The sequence below is a fragment of the Glandiceps talaboti genome, chromosome 20 (genome assembly GCF_964340395.1).
Source record: "Glandiceps talaboti chromosome 20, keGlaTala1.1, whole genome shotgun sequence".
Classification (NCBI taxonomy): Eukaryota; Metazoa; Hemichordata; class Enteropneusta; family Spengelidae; genus Glandiceps; species Glandiceps talaboti.
The window spans coordinates 20,421,581-20,435,230 of NC_135568.1; positions in this window are offsets into that span (position 1 = coordinate 20,421,581).

Below are 13,650 nucleotides of genomic sequence, written 5' to 3' on the forward strand. Positions count from 1 at the left end.
ATAAGTGTACATGGCAGTCTGTATAAGTGTACATGGCAGTCTGTATAAGTGTACATTGCAGTCTGTATATGAGTGTACATGGCGCAGTCTGTATATGAGTGTACATTGCAGTCTGTATATGAGTGTACATTGCAGTCTGTATATGAGTGTACATGGCAGTCTGTATAAGTGTACATTGCAGTCTGTATAAGTGTACATGGCAGTCTGTATATGTGTACATTGCAGTCTGTATAAGTGTACATGGCAGTCTGTATATGAGTGTACATTGCAGTCTATATAAGTGTACATTGCAGTCTGTATACGTGTACATGGCAGTCTGTATAAGTGTACATTGCAGTCTGTATAAGTGTACATTGCAGTCTGTGTACGTGTACATTGCAGTCTGTATAAGTGTATATGGCAGTCTGTATATGAGTGTACCTGGCAGTCTGTATGAGTGTACATGGCAGTCTGTATGAGTGTACATTGCAGTCTGTTTAAGTGTACATTGCAGTCTGTATATAAGTGTACATTGCAGTCTGTATACGTGTACATTGCAGTCTGTATATGAGTGTACATGGCAGTCTGTATGAGTGTACATGGCAGTCTGTATGAGTGTACATGGCAGTCTGTATACGTGTACATTGCAGTCTGTATGAGTGTACATTGCAGTCTGTATATGAGTGTATATGGCAGTCTGTATAAGTGTACATGGCAGTCTGTATGAGTGTACATGGCAGTCTGTATATGAGTGTACATTGCAGTCTGTATGAGTGTACATGGCAGTCTGTATGAGTGTACATTGCAGTCTCTACTATATCTGCATAGCATCAATTTATAACACTCTACTCTCAAATATATTTTTCTTGTCTGAATGTAACTGGAAAGAAACACAAGGTGTTAACTAGAACTTGGTATGCAAATAAATTGACTTCCTAAAGATTACATTTTACTAAACATGTTTAAACAAATAAAACAACAACCACCTGTATCCCATCTTAGGAAGTATAGTGATTAGAGCTGTAGTCACCTGCTGGACTTACATAGAAGTAATGAATTAATAAATGATATCGACACTAGTAGATGTCTGGACAGTAAAGAAGTTAAGTTACATGTCAGGACATTTGAAAGTGATATTTGACTGACTGACTGACTGTATAGTTTTACATTTGAAAGTGGTATGACTGACTGACTGACTGACTGACTGACTGCTTGTATAGTTTTAATTTACCTTCATTAAGGTACACAATTTGATAACAGCTATTCACATTGTTATAACAACATGTTCTGTATTTTATACTGGAGCTTGAACTAAGACTTTACAATGTTTGCATTTTGTGCATTTGACAATGTGTTCTCTTTCCTAAACAGTTTTTTAACAAAGTTCTTTTTAAGTGTGAGTTGTTTTGCTGTATAAAAGATAATAAATATGGGTAGATGTGTTTTGTATTTATTGTCAAAGAATTACAATCCAATTAGTGGCTTGTCCAGAAAAAAAGGGAAAGTCAGAAACTGGGATGACATGGGAATCACAGCAAAAATAGTGGGGTGACATGGTAATCATAGCAAACAGTCACATTGCTTGAATAACTGTAGCAGCCAAGTACTGATTCACTTGTGAATATAAATAATCCAATGTCTTTCTCATGACTTTCTCCTTTGACTGTGTTCCTAGACTGCTGTAATGACATTCATAATCATTACTGTTAAAATTGTATTATTTGTGTGTTCATAGATGTAGTCATTCAGTTACATCATCAACGATGCAAACAAAAATGGAAATAAATGACCATAGATCAGCCGAAATTTCTTGATCAGAAAAATTATCATACTTTAATAAAATGTAATACAAGAAATGGTTAATTCCAAATTGTTATGGGTATACTAGCATTAGATAAGACATGAACTACTTCCTAAGAAGGAAATATTCAACCATCCTTATTTGCAGAAAAATAGCCATCTCTGTAATATGAAATGGACTTATTCCTTATAAGGATATGTGGAACCTGTTTCACCTTATATGGAAAAGGATAGCTAGCTAATGCCATATAAGGTGATATAGCTAAAATAAGGATTTTTCAGCCCAGCTTCAGGAAATATGGACTGTATGCCTTATATGGATTTGAAAATGCCATATATGGATATGTGAATACTTATTTTGCCTACTGGAATTTGAATAATAACTAATAAATTTTTTGTTGGATAATTAGTTTTCATTTGGTTGTGAATATGAATTTTGTTTTAAAATTCACACCAGATAATTTGATGGATGTCACAAAAAATGATCTTTTGAATTTTGTTTGAATGATTAAAATTATGGAATTTCATAAAAGTTTAAAAAATTTAGTATTGTTAATTTAATTGTCATGTTTTTTTAATATAGGATCATTTACATATTTTTTGTATAAAGTGCAGTATTTAGGAGGATTTGATAAAGAACTTCAGGTCTTGCAAAAATTGTTAATAAAAGCCTCATTTAATAATTTGAAGTGCCATCACAAAGAAATATTATGGTTTATCCTGCCATGAAAGGGAGAAGTGTCTTTTCACATTTGTCAAGGAGAAAACATAGTTTACCTTGATACGATGAAATAGGTGGTCACCGCAAAGTGTAGTCTGTAAGGTATGCCTTGTTAGAGCACCCTCACACACAGCTTGACCCCTAGCAAGACTGTTGAGGGCAGAGTCAAAGAGATACGGTGTACTTTACAGTCTACCCAAAGTGTAATGTAGAAAGAAAATTTTAAGAAAATAGTGTGCATGAAATATATCCTGCAAAACAGCTGCCATTTCAAATAAATTTATGAAAAGATTTTTAAATATGTCTAAATTTTTTGAGTAGATTAGACATTTTATAGTTAGTAGAAACCATACAGGTTTCGGTTCTTTCTGTCTCTGTAAATACTGATGTCTAGTAATAGTTAATAAGTTTTGACATTTTAAAGAAATATGTTATACTGTGTGTAATATGAATGCCTTGTCAACTATCATTTTAAGGTATCAATTGGTATCACACTTCAATAAATTTTATAAGAAAGAATGGTTTGATGAAAATTATAGTTTTTTTGTATGTTGGTTGATTTTTTAGCACAACTGAACCAATAAGGGGTGATATAGGTATGATGTGGTGCAGTGTCTGTGCAACTGAACCAATAAAGGGTTCTGTCTCTCTGTCTGTGTGTGTGTGCACAACTTATTATATTACCTGGGGTGTCTAGTGGGAATTATTCAAATCAAAATGATCTTACCACTGATGTGTGATTTGGGTAAAACAAATGTGTTTTTTGGTTCAATTTAATTTTACATTTAATGGGATGCATCTGGGCATGTGCTTCAAATGAAGCTGTATTCACCACATGATGATGCCATGTATGCAAATTAGGTCTAAAATTGTCAATTTTGGTCGCAAACTTTATATATTGAAACTGCATGGTGAATGGGGTTGAAACGTGATGAGGATGTTTCTTAAGGTGTTATTCAGCAGTTATTCGACATTTGGGCCTAGCAACCATTACTACACCCTTAGCAACAATGAAATGATGATGCATATTAATACATTCATCTTCCACTCATGCAGTAGACATATAGAATGACAGACAATGACATACAGTACAGACAGCAGATATATCCACAAATACATATTCAAGTAATGGGCTACCAGTGTAGGGTCCACACCATTTAAGAAATTATGCAGATTAATCATCTAAAAACTTTCAAAAAATAGTAGTGCCAATGGTGTTGTAGCACAACTGTACAGTTTTTAAAAAATGTTTACCCACATGCTGATCCATGCTAGGTATAGGTGTTCATTTGCTGAATGATTATCCAGTTGCCTATCCAACCCTGTTGTATCTTTGCAATATACACGACCATTTGGCTGTTGCTATTTTATTTTATTTTTATTTAAACTTTAAAGAGGGTTAAAAATCATACAGATAACCTCTGGATAACCTGGTTAGCTAAAAGCTAGTCTTCCCCAGGGGCCCTCTAAAGACAATAAAAACATGAAAAGTTAAAACACACACAGAAATACAAATAAGACAAATACAATATACAATATGTTAAAATATGCTTCTATAAAATTAGTTTTAAAAGCGCTTAAAGACGGTGAACTCCAAACTTTTTGGTAAGCTTATTAAAAGTGATTGCACCAGCATGTCTTAATGTTCTGGACGTTGACATTAATTTGATTGTGGGGACATAATAGGACATTGTTTTGGCTGCTGAGTCTGGTATTGTGGGATGATACATTATTGATCCTTGTAAACATGTTTGAAATATATAAATATATTTGTAAACAAGGCAACTGGTTCTGCACTTAACTCTTTCTTGTGCGGTCATAATTCTGCATCCATTAAAAAGTGGGGCAGATGGAGCAGCTCTGGGGGTGTCCATAATCAATCTGAGAGCCATTTTTTGCCAATCCGTAATTCATACAATATTGCAATGGGGGTGGTCATATTGCTAGACATATATGCATACATTTCAAGTTTCAGTCTCATTGACCAAGTATTTTTTGAGATACAAGTTTATGACCAAAACTCACATTTTTACACCTAATTTGCATATCACTAATGGTTCAGAAGTGCAAAAAAGCTTTATGGGATATGTGTGCTTTGTTATTGTTGATGTGTGTTCAAAATTATTGAATTTGAAGCTGCATTCTTAAGATATTGTGAATTTCTAAATCTCATTAATTTGGCTAATTACTCTTTACAACTATACGCTATATCAACATGCTTTATAGCACATGTGTGTTTTGTTAGTACCTGCCGGATGAAGTCCGGGACGGAAACTTATGGATTGGGTTCCGTCCGTCCCGCCATCCGTCTGTCCGTCCATCCATCAGTCTGTCTGTCACTGTTTCTTGGCGATGCCTGGACCAATTTTTTTCAAACTTGGTACAGGGGCAACATACAATGGCATACATATGCATGTCAATTTGTTCCATGATATGATCCAATATGGCCACCTAGCAGCCATTTTGTTTGCAAATTTTCCCTGTCCAAAGCCATATCTCAGACATGCTTGAACAGATCTGATTCAAGTTGGTTCTAGGACAGTGTCCTATGACATGTGCACATCCATTTTCATTGTGATACAATCCAATATAGCTGCCTGACAGCAACTTTGTTGGCACAGTTTTCATGTCCAAAGCCATAACTCAGACATGCTTGAACAGGTCCCCCCCCCCCAACCGAACCCCATAGGTTATGTAGATGTACATAGTTTTGTTAAAATTTCAAAGAGTATCTATTTATAACTTAGCAAAGACAAGTGTGCTCAATGGATAAGCTTTCTACATACTGTAATTTCAAGGTTTCCCTCCAAAAATCTTGTAGCAAATCACATGATCAGAAGAGTAACAATGATTGTCCCTTATTGGCTCTAACATACCATCCCTTTTCCACTAGAGTTAAGAACAACTTTTTAATATCTTACATTCTTATAGGGTTACCAATTCATTATTTCCTGAAGCACCTTTGACAGCTTGGCGTCATGACACCAGTCTTAGAGATATGGTGGTCTATATAGAACAACATGGATTGGAAGTTAATGCTGGTTCATTTCAATGCGATCGTACTCGATGTGGTACATGTCCTTTCATTATTAATATTAATCATGTATTTGGCTCTAAGATCAGTGTGGCTGTTATGAGAAGATTTACTTCTATTAGTACTAATGTAGTGTATTGCATTACATGCCAGAAATGCGGTTTTTAGCACAACTGAACTGAGGTTCAGTAGTGCTATAGGGATTGCCCGGCTTCTATCTGTCTGTGTGTGTGTGTGTGTGTGTGTGTGATTCAAAATGCTCACATTCACTATCGCTAATTTGCTAGATGACACGTTTGTGAAACGCATTCTGGTTTTAAAACTTATAAAATGCGTCTTCAAACACCTTAAAATGACCTTTTTTCAGTCAGTTCCCTTCGAGTTACTTCGAGAGTTTTCAGGTATTTCCGGTCCCATCTAGACCATATCTATGACGTCATAAGGAGTTCAGCGTTAGCACTAAGACTATGACGAGCGTACTCACTAGGTGAATAAAACTCAACAGCATTGTGAAAAAATACATTGCTGGTGGTTGTAATAGATATAAGTGAACAGAAACTACAGTCTACATGTCTTATTAACCAACATTTACTGATATTTACTCACACTTTCTGACTAACTGTCAGTGTCTGTAGTATAAATGCTAAAATATTATCTCCCCATATTATGGCAAATTAAATCAAAACGACTAGACTAGATATACATAAACACTTGTAATGTCGCGTGTTTCACATTCATTGACTTTTATTTATCTGATTTTTCTGACAATGAGCGTCTAATTTGTGTCTGACACTGAGCAACTTATTTTAGTCTGACAATGAGCATCTAATTTGTGTTTGACACTGAGCAACCTATTTGAGTACGACACTGAGCATGTAATTTGAGTCTGACGCTGAGCATCTAAATTGTGTCTGACACTGAGCATGTAATTTGTGTCTGACACTGAGCATGTATTTTGTGTCTGACAATGAGCATCTAATTTGTGTCTGACACTAAGCAACTAATTTATGTCTGACACTGAGCATGTAATTTGAGTCTGACACTGAGCATGTAATTTGAGTCTGACAATGAGCATCTAATTTGTGTCCGACACTGAGCAACTTACTTATGTCTGACAATGAGCATCTAATTTGTGTCTGACGATGAGCATCTAATTTGGGTCCAACACTGAGCATGTAATTTGAGTCTGACACTGAGAAGTTGGTAATTAGAGAATTTGGAGTAATTTGTATTTATGTAATTTCTTCTACTTGTCTCCCATTCGTTTACTAGACATAGATAATGCTTACTTAACCTTTAGATTGGAATACAGAAACTTTACCACTGGACTCCAATGGACTTGTGATTATTCATGTGTAATTTTTATCAGTTAGATGTTTGCATGTAGTTGTTAATTAGAGCGTTGAAAACTGTTGTTACAGTTTTACATGCACTAATTTGAATATTTGTGTTATGTTGTTAGAACATTTCACCATGTGCATTAGGTTCACATTGCATGCATTGCACAAGCGGGCTATCTTGCTGGAGAATTCGCCAAGATAAATTCATACGATTGTTACGCTAACGTAACAGTAACATTGTACTCCGATGTACCGCTGTAGGTGAAGTACTTCGAAAGTTAGCTGCAATAATTGTAGCGTCTTGTTGCGGTTTTGTGGGTTTTTTCGTCTGTTTTGGTGACTTTTTAAGTTTTTGTGTTTAACCCGCACCTAACGTTAGGTGCGGGTTAAACACAAAAACTTAAAAAGTCACCAAAACAGACGAAAAAACCCACAAAACCGCAACAAGACGCTACAATTATTGCAGCTATTCGAAAGTTACACCGTTCCAATGTTAGATGTACTCCAGTGTACATCACCGAGAGTACTTTCGATGTTACACGGACAAGACAAGTTGTCTGCCGACGTACTGCCCTCCCTGGCGTCACATGTCGCGCTACCGTCCAGAGGTCAGGCGACGACCATTTCAGCGCGTTGTCTACAAAATACGGGAAAGACTACTTATTTTTGGTTTACATAATAAAGACAGAAAGTTTAGCGGCATACAAGAGTGGTAACGTTATGTGAAACACCCTCCAAAATTATAGTGAGATGCATGTCCGAATGCCTGAGGCATTGAACTGGGGTTCTATACTTCCCTGCCTGAAGACAGAAAAGGTGACTGTCATGAAGGTGAATATTTTAATATTTTATTAACAATGTACGCCACTCTGATGTCTATTGTACTTATGCCCAACAAGTTTACAGGATAGCAGGATTAGTCCATCTTACCTTGCTAGACTAGATTAAGATAAAGTACACACTGTCTTACCCCTTGCCAGGTGATGCTAATTGTCGTGAATTACATTTATTATTGATTCTTATTTTGTGTTCTACGTTCTTTCCGTTACAAGTTGGAATGCGCGTGCATTCTTATGTGATGTAAGTTTTCCGTTACTAGTTGGAACACACATTTATATAAAGTACAGAGTTCACAGAGTTCCCAGTGCAACCTACTACTTTCTTGTATCGTCATTACTATTAATGCTGTTTTCGAACCCCTTTCTATTGTGAGTCATCCACAATAATACTGAGATAAAAGTGTACACATTCGGATGGGGACACACACAACATGCAGTGTTCACGGCGAAACAAATAAGCAACATTCACAAGCCTTGATATGTCTGATCAACCAGACGTGTCTTATATTATAGTGTAGCTCATATGAAGATCTGGGTAAAATTCGTTTTTTAAATGTTTACCGTTTCTTACTGTGCAGTCACTACTCCATTCATGGTACAGTAGTATGACTTATTTTTAATACTCCTCGCCACAACTATTTTTCTCCGTAATTAAGTTCTCGTAATTTTGGCAAACTATTTTGGTCCGGGCCGTACTCTTGCATTTGATTCTTGAGACCATGGACTACGGTGGCCCACAGGTGACAGACGAAAACTAAATTTGTGCTATAAATAATTGATTTTTGAGGGCAAAATATTTAATAAAAGGATAACACTTTTATTTCATATGACAAAACATTAATTTCTTGGGTCAATATAGAAATATCAAAGCAATAAACTACCATTTCTGTGACAAATAAATTCTTTTTACAGAGCAGAAAATTAATTTGCGAAACGAAAATTTTTATTCATGTGGCCCAAACTTTATTTTCGAGTGATAACATTTAAGTTGCGGGATAAAATGTTTAATTGTTGGTGCAATGTTTGAAACATTAGAACCGTTTTTTCTAAAGTTTTCTAACAAGACTTAAAATGCCTCATTGCAAACTATTTATCCTTAGAGCAGTACACCGAGTTTTCGTGAAAAAACTCTAAATTTGTGGAAAAAGTATTTAAATGTCAAGCCGGAATATGAATTTAAGTCCATTACACTCTTATACTCTGACTGCAGAAACAACATTTGTCTCCATACAACCTCCTTTTCTTATCGACGAGATTTACTTATAAACATTAATGTTTGGGGACGAAACATTAATATGCAAGGACAAAACTTTCTTTTTGCTTGACGGAAGTTGGACTGCATGACGGAAATTGATTATATATCCCACAATCCTTGGCACACTCTTGGCGGCTATTTCAACTTCGCGACCAGTTCTATATCTGATCATGTCAAGTGGTAAACACATCAACTGTTTCCAGTGTATAAATGTTTTGTTTTTTTAAAGATAATAAAGGACGGAAACACCATTCCCATCAATACTAGTATTCCTGGACCCAATCTCATTAAAATCTGATATGGTGAAAGCAGCTAAATGCTTTATTTACCACTATTTCCATCGTTTTGTGATGTTTCCCACGCAGGCGGCGATCACTCGAAACAAAAACAAGCGACACAAATAAAGCATTTAGCTGCTTTCACCACATCAGATTTTAATCAGATTTTCCTGGACCAATGGGGAAAGATTTAAAAGATATTATTGAAAATGACAGTGTCCTGTGGAATAGTTGTAGAATATATAATTATCATGAGAGTTGGACCCTGAATGCACACAACACCTCGAAAAACAGACAGACTAAAAACGAAGAATGTACCTCTGCCCTATACATTCCGACGCTGATCTAGGTACTGAGAATGGTACTGTGGCTGTAATATAGTGCTTTGGTTTGGGATGACCCAAATGCTCATAGATATGTGACTTCATGACATAATTACAGAATTGAGGCCTGTTATCGAGAGATTACGAAGAGTATTTCAGTTCTGAATTTATGGCAAGGGGTCTGAGGACAAATGGGGGGGGGGGGGCAACAAATTGGAGGTTTTAAGGTGGAGGGACATGGAAATTCTGATCGTTTGAAAGGGGAGGGGCACGAAATGTTTAGCTCATGATTTGAACCAAAGTACACCTCGGGAGTGGTCGTTTACCGAGTACATTTTAACATTTCTTGCAGCTTTGCCACAATGAATTCAAAAGCCTACAGTCAGTGATAAGATGGGTGATTACTATACGAAATATGTATGCCTTAATCTCTCTTCTCCCTCCCTCCCTCCCTCCGTCTGTCTGTCTGCCTGTCTCTATCTCTGTCTGTCTGTCTCCCTCTGTCTGTCTGTCTGTCTGTCTGTCTGCTTGTCTGTCTGTATGTATGTATGTGTGTATGTACGTACGTACGTACGTACGTACGGACATACGTACGTATGTACGGACGTCTGTCTGTCTGTCTGTCTGTCTGTCTGTCTGTCTGTCTGTCTGTCTGTCTGTCTGGCTGGCTGGCTGGCTGGCTCTCTGTGGGAGAGGAACCCCTCCCATACCCTCCCCACAAGCTATCATGGGTGATGCTGTTTCTCAAATCAAAATTGAAAGAAAAAACCCTGCTGGCCAAGTATTTCAAAGTGTAGGTTACAGCCACAGGCATTTGTTTCTCGAGTTATGGCTCAGAATATTTCTATCAGAATACAATAAAATGACGATAATATCGTTAATATTGACGTATTAAACCAACACTATATGAAAGGGGTGAAATTACACTTGTTTCTGTGATCGCGCAGTTTCACTCAATGCGAAGGTGTCTGGCATGGGTTCCTGCATGTTGCAATCGCGCAAACATAATAATCACCCCGTGTTTTGTCTTAGAAGTCAAAATGCCGCGTGAATCCATAGCAATTTAAAAGTGTTTTTTTTTCAATGTCCATAAATAAAACCAGTTATCAGTACATTGTAAATGACATTTCGTCTTATAAGTACTTTGTAAAGTTTTGGTAGTGTGTTAACGTGGGCAAAGTAGTAATGATATGAATACATAAAAAACAATGGGTGAATCTCAATTATAGATCTTGGTGAAACTAACTTCCTTTTTTCCAAGGGATTTTGTTTACAGAATCTTTTGATTTCATTGTATGTAAGAGGCATCTCTGAAGTAATTCATGATATATTGAAGAATAAGCTTACTTGGCTAAACATCGAAAAATGTCGGTTTCAAAGTATTCATTTTAGCAATAAATAGAATCAAGAAAAGATGCTATAGTTTGCAGCGTGAACAGCGCCACCAGGCGACTAAACTGAGAAAATATACAATAGCGTCATTGATGTGTATTGTAACACAATTTTAACTTTGTAAGGTGCTTATATTAATTGTCTTTTCAAAAGTTGGAGTCCATTATCCCCATGAAAAGTGAAAATCTCATTTTTGACATCAATTTCTTAAATTGGGAGCATACATCCACAATACATTATGGCCTTTTAATAGTACATGTTTTGCGTGTGATTAAAGTTGGTGATTAGATCAAATTGTACTGAATGCTGGTGCTCCCCAAGTTTGCGTGTTGTCACCAACATTATTTTCAATTTATACTGATCACATGAGATGTAGTTCTGCAATATGTTGTCTGTTTAAATTTTCCAATGACATGGCAATTGTTGGTCTGTTACTTGATGAAGCTCTTTAGCTGAATATTTAAAGAATTGGTGTAAAGACAGCTTTTTAGAAATGAATGTTTCAAAAACAAAATAATTAGTTGTAGCACATAAAGTAACTGATCAATTTACACCTGTATCAATGAATGGAGACTCTGTTGAAGTTGTTACTAGTTTCAAATACCTTGGGTCAATTCTCGATGACAAGCTCTCCTTCGCCGAAAACACAGACTATATTGCGAAAAAAGCTCAACAGAGACTATATCTTTTTTTAAAGTCATTCGACGTCAGTCAGAACGTACTGCAATTAGTGTATAGATCTATTATTGAAAGTGTTTTGACTTTCAATATAATCTTTTGGTATGGTAATCTCACGGTTGAAAACAAGAGTAAACTTTGTCGTATTGTAAACACAGCAGAGAAGATCATTGGCTGTCGTCAAACAACACTGGCATGTCATTATCATATGGCAGTTAACAGGAAAGCCCTGAAAATAGTCAATGATTATATGCATCCCTCACTAAGCTCCCATCTGGTCGCCGTTACAGAATGCCTCTTGCAAGGAAAAACCTTTTTTAAAAATTGTTCGTTCCAACAGCTGTGTCTATTTTAAACTCACTGTAAAGTCCTTTTAAACTCACTGTATGTATATGTATATATTGTACTTGTGTAAATTGTGTTTTGAGCCGAAAGACAAATTTCCGCATTCATATATACGGATAATAAAGTTATTGAATTGAATTGAATTGAAATAAATTAAATTGAACAGACAGACAGACAGACAGACAGACAGACAGACAGACAGACAGACAGACAGACAGAGAAAAAACATTTATACACTGGAAACAATTGATGTGTTTACCACTTGACATGATCAGATATAGTGCTGGTCGCGAAGTTGAAATAGCCGCCAAGAGTGTGCCGAGGATTGTGGGATATATAAACAATTTCCGTCATGCAGTCCAACTTCCGTCAAGCAAAAAGAAAGTTTTGTCCTCGCGTATTAATGTTTTGTCCCCAAACATTAATGTTGCATCCTGTGTTAAGTAAATCTCGTCGATTAGAAAAGGAGGTTGTACGGTGACAAATGTTGTTTCTGCAGTCAGAGTATAAGATTGTTAGGGACTTAAATTCATATTCCGGCTTGACATTTAGATACTTCTTCCACAAATTCAGAGTTTTTTCACGAAAACTTGGTGTACTGCTCTAAGGATTAATAGTTTGCAATGAGGCATTTTAAGTCTTGTTAGAAAACTTTAGAAAAAACGGTTCTAATGTTTCAAACATTGCACCAACAATTAAACATTTTATCCCGCAACTTAAATGTTATCACTCGAAAATAAAGTTTGGGCCACACGAATAAAATTTTTAGAAAAAACGGTTCTAATGTTTCGTGGCAAACATTGCACCAACAATTAAACATTTTATCCCGCAACTTAAATGTTATCACTCGAAAATAATGTTTGGGCCACACGAATAAAAATTTTCATTTCGCAAATTAATTTTCTGCTCCGTAAAAAGAATTTATTTGTCACAGAAATTGTAGTTTTTTGCTTTGATATTTCTATATTGACCCAAGAAATTAATGTTTTGTCATATGAAATAAAAGTGTTATCCTTTTATTAAATATTTTGCCCTCAAAAATCAATTATTTATAGCACAAATTTAATTTTCGTCTGTCACCTGTGGGCCGCCGTAATGGACGCTTCCCCTATACTTCCATGTGCAGGCATATGATTTCTGATTTTGCTGGACTGGTGTTACTTGAACTACAAAGGTCAACCCAATTTACACCTTCTAAATCCCCCTTTGTCTTACGCTATCCAATACTGATAAGACTTCAGCAGCAACTTAGACAAGAAGTTGGTTATAACCCGCTACACAAACTTTAATATTAGCTCCAGGTAGAGGACTGCTAATCCTGTATATGCCAAACAATGTGTCAACATTATGACAGATAGACACAGAGGTAGCATGATTCCCAAACACCCTAAGTGGGAAAAGGGTTTGTTGCTTCATTTTTTACACTCTTACTTCAACACACTTAATACTTTTATCAACATGCCTTTTGGTCTGGCCCGGTACTAATCACTGTTGGTTGAAATATAATGGCCAGTGTAGTTGAATGTATAAACCAGAATATATAGAATAGAGTAGAATCTTTATTGCATCTTAAAACAACATTCATCTGTGACAGTGTTTGGTGCCAGAAAAAACTAATAGATGTATAAACTAGAATAATAGTAGTTAATATGTTTTATACAATAAA